The 4,095-nt window shown below is 29.6% G+C and overlaps 1 long non-coding RNA gene across 1 annotated transcript; it reads right to left on the minus strand.

Moving 5' to 3' along the window:
• Positions 1-1,657: 1,657 nt before the first annotated feature.
• LOC147800819 (uncharacterized) lies at positions 1,658-2,893 on the minus strand. Its single transcript, XR_015431152.1, has 2 exons — positions 2,573-2,893; positions 1,658-1,781 (listed from the first exon to the last, which is right to left on the minus strand). It is a non-coding gene; the product is annotated as an uncharacterized LOC147800819 (long non-coding RNA).
• Positions 2,894-4,095: the final 1,202 nt, after the last annotated feature.

A 4,095-nucleotide genomic window follows, 5' to 3' on the forward strand; every position in this document is an offset into this window, starting at 1 on the left:
TTTCGGATCGTAATTTATTGCCAAGTCTCGGCAATTTCTGGGCAGCGGCCTACAAGAAACAAAAACATCACAAAAAGAATAACTCGTAGCCACCCCCGGGCAAACATCTACACGTTTTTTTTTCTTACAAAAATTTGCAAGTTTAAAAGCTATTTGGGACTTGAGCAATTGTAGTTGGCATGACAAATCATGATACAGAAATAATCCCATATTTTTAATGAACATATAAGATTAAAAAATCAGTAATTGTATTTCTAAAATTGTTAAACATGTTTTATGATAGGATTTCAATAAATATATCTTTATACAAAAGCAACTTTTCTACAAAAATAAATAGTTTAAAAAAAACAATGAAAAAAGTTATTCCTAGTTCAAAAGGTAAAAATTTAGTGCATTTTGTAGTATTAAATGTTAGCAACAGTTAAATCTAAAAAGATAAAGAGTTAAAAGTTATTAACAATTAAAATGAATAATAATTATTATAAACCAAGAATCATTAAAGGATTTAAAATTTTATAAACCTAAGAACTCAAATAGATTATCCGTAAGCATATCAATAAAAAATAAGCATAATTTATAACTGTACAATAACAAAGATAACATAATGTGTATCGATACAATTTTAACTAAATTTCGTAAGATTACTCGCTTTGTAACCAAATAAATTACTTACGTATGAAACGTGTACTTTTAAGAAAAATTTATATTCGATAATAGTTTTAGTTCAAAACATACAGCAAACAACTTTGATGAAGATATAAAAAATAGTCAAATAAAATTTACATACAAAAGAGTTTAATATGCACACATTAAACAATAGAACTCTTACGTTTTACTTCAGTTCAGGAAAAATAAAATTAAACATACTTTTTTGTTTACAGGAATAAGAGTAAAAATAAGGTGTTAGGTTCGTATTTATTTATCTTTTTAAAACAAATTTTGTGGACATTATTACTAATAACAAGTACAGACTGATAAATGAGAAGGATTAAATCAATAATATTTAAGAATTAACAGGTAAGTTTTGTTTCATGATCACCAACGGATCATCATAACAAAACAACACAAACGCCATATTGGATTAGGGTGTCTTAAGTCAGTCGAACCACCCGTCTTAAGACCGATTTGTCATTTTCAGCGTAAGTGTTTCAGTTGAATTGAAACTTACGAGATTTTCCATCATGCATTGCGAAAGTTACGATTTCACCCGTCTTAAGACAGTCGATGTTGCAGTTGAATTCCACCCTGAGTTAGAATCATTTTGGGAAAGGCTAAACTAGATCTTAGCCTGAGGCGGGGTGTGATTTTCAGCGCCATCTAGTTTTCAAGTTTGAGGCTAGAATCCACTTTAGGACCGCCTTAACGCCTTTAATTTATAGTTTGTGAACCTTGTGCTAATTTGCAATTAAATAGTTCATAAAATTTATTAATCTTGAATTAACATGTAGAGTTGAATAATGTTAAGTATGCTGACTCATAAACCTTAAAAGAACATTTCAAATGTTTCTGTAATTTTAATAATTTCAATTAAACTATCGTGAAAAGAGGATACATTTGTTTCAGAAAAATGTGGGAACTCATTTATATAGAACAGATGTTAAAGGCGCTAATTTTTTTTAAAAGCGAAATAACAGCAAATTTAAATAATTTAGCCAGCTTACAAATAAAAACTTTTATTAACAAAAAAAAATTAATTTTTCGTTCAAGAAATCAAAATTCTTGACAATTACTCTGCTTCTTCTGCAAGTTTGCTGTGCTTACGTTATTTGGAGCATTGGAACCTATAAATAAAAAATTTGAATTAGCGAGAGTCATATTTACATTGATAATGACAAATTTTAAAAGATTAGAATAATATTTTAAAGCTTATTTCGTTGCATAAATCACCTTTTATTATTATTTCTATTCAATTTTGAATAAATAAATGGTTTCTTTAGTAACAGCAGATGAATAAGAATAATAATAATGACCTGCAAAACTCTCCTCCCAGTATATTTCAATTCTTTATTTTGACTGTTTAAACATATCACTTAAAAAAGCTAATTTTTCTATAAGATGCATATAAAAACTGCTGTAGAAATAACACGCTTATTGAAATTCTTAATTTTCCAATAATTCAACCGACCATTTTTAATTATGGATTGTTATGCTGATATTTAAATTTTTTTCTCAGCAAATTTTGAATAAATTCAATTACACTGGCCTGCTTGTTTAAATTTTTAGTCCAATTTCGCAAAAGAAATTGTACTAAAACCAATTCTCAATGCTGCTGATTCCGAAAATAATTGTCTATCACGTAAGGTTTTTAAAAACAAAAGGTCATTTTCAACCTTTTATTTAATGTGATCAAGAATCAATCATCTTTTAATAAAAGAATGTAGAACATCAATGTTTTGTGTTTTTCATGCCCCATCGAAATAAAAGCAACATTAAGTTTATATGTTTACTTGCCTGAGAGAATAATTTAAGATAATGCTATAAAATAATGTTTTCAAAAATCAAAGATCATGCAAACTTTATCAGTAATTTTTTAGGTGAAAAGATTTCATTGAATCAAAGGAGAATAATTTACTTGTCTTTTTTCTTTTTGGTGTATATTTAGAGTTACTCCCAGGGGAAGGCTCTCCAGTTACTAGTCTCCACTTCCTCCTAGCTGCAGAGCATGTATTATTGACAGCCTTATTCAAACCTTGAAATTCTGGATGCCATTTACGGAGCAGCTCTGTAAAAGTTGCATGTTCAAGTTGAGTAAAATCAAGTTATATAAAAGTTGCATAGCAAGTTTCATTTGGAAATTTTCAGATGAGATTTTTTTTTAAGAAATTGAAGGAAATTGAAATATATATTTATATAACTTTGATAAGTTACTAATGTTGACAACAAAAATCCAGAGTCAATAATACTTTTAAACTTTTTTAACTACAATATAGGCAGATTAAGTATAGGTTCACCAAAATTATTTTAATATTTAATTGAAATAATAAAATTATTTTTTTGGAATAGCTGTCTCAGTAAATTTGTTTTATACAATATTCTTTGTGGATTAAAGATAAAAACTATTTTATTAGAGCACACTATTTATACGAAAAGTTTTCATGTTCTTTTAGTCTCTTTACGAGTCTTCACGAGTCTTATTAAAAATAAATTGAAAATATTCCAAAATATTAAACTGCATCATGTTGATCTAGAATAATATTCAAGATTTTGCCTTAGCGGACTAAAAACTAAAATAAAACTAAACACAGTGGCGCGACAGCCCATAGAGGGTCAAGGTCTACTGTGCCCATTTCAGTTTTCTTGACCTTGGGCTCTGGGATGCAGGAGCAGATGTTCCGGTTAGGTGGTCAGCCGAACGCGGAACCCCCAGTGTTTAGTTCCCAAGCATGCTTGGTACTCATTTATCGACCCACTGAAGGGATGAAAGGCTGAGTCAACCTTGCCCGGCCCAAGGATCGAACCCAGGACCTGTGGCACGGAAGAGCGGGGCGTTGCCTTAGTGGACTAAACGGACAAAAAGTTTGAATTTTGCATGAGAATTTTTTAAGTGGATGCCAGTTTTCCTTCACCTATAGTTGCCTTTTTGCTAACTAACTTCAGATATTATTTAATAGGTGATACACATACAAATACTTTTAAGATACTCAACTAAACCAAGCTTATGTATAAAAGGGCAAGTAAACTTAAACTAGGCTGCATTAATTTCTTCGTAAAAATTTTAGTAACTTGTACTTGTCAGAATTCAATATGCTGTTGCTGGAATTATTATGGTGTTATTGAAGAAATGATTTCTGGTGAAAAGATGCGTTCTCTTAATCTTAATTTTAATGTTGAACTAAGCCATATTACACAAGTAACTAATTCTGGCAACTTTAACTTAATTCCTGTGACAAATATATCTTCTGTTTGTATTTCCATCCAGTGCGATGACACTGGAAAAATTTATTTTGCTAATGTGGTGAACAATCTAGAATTAGAATAACTTTTTTCTCTCTAGAGGCAATGTATATGTAAGTTCAGTAATCCCCGCTTATATATAATGTAATCGCTGTTAATATCAATCACTTATTATTACCGAAATTATTCGGTTCTGATTTT

This window comes from Parasteatoda tepidariorum, unplaced genomic scaffold (genome assembly GCF_982258835.1).
Source record: "Parasteatoda tepidariorum strain Cologne lab strain unplaced genomic scaffold, Ptep-v5.0 scaffold_58, whole genome shotgun sequence".
Classification (NCBI taxonomy): Eukaryota; Metazoa; Arthropoda; class Arachnida; order Araneae; family Theridiidae; genus Parasteatoda; species Parasteatoda tepidariorum.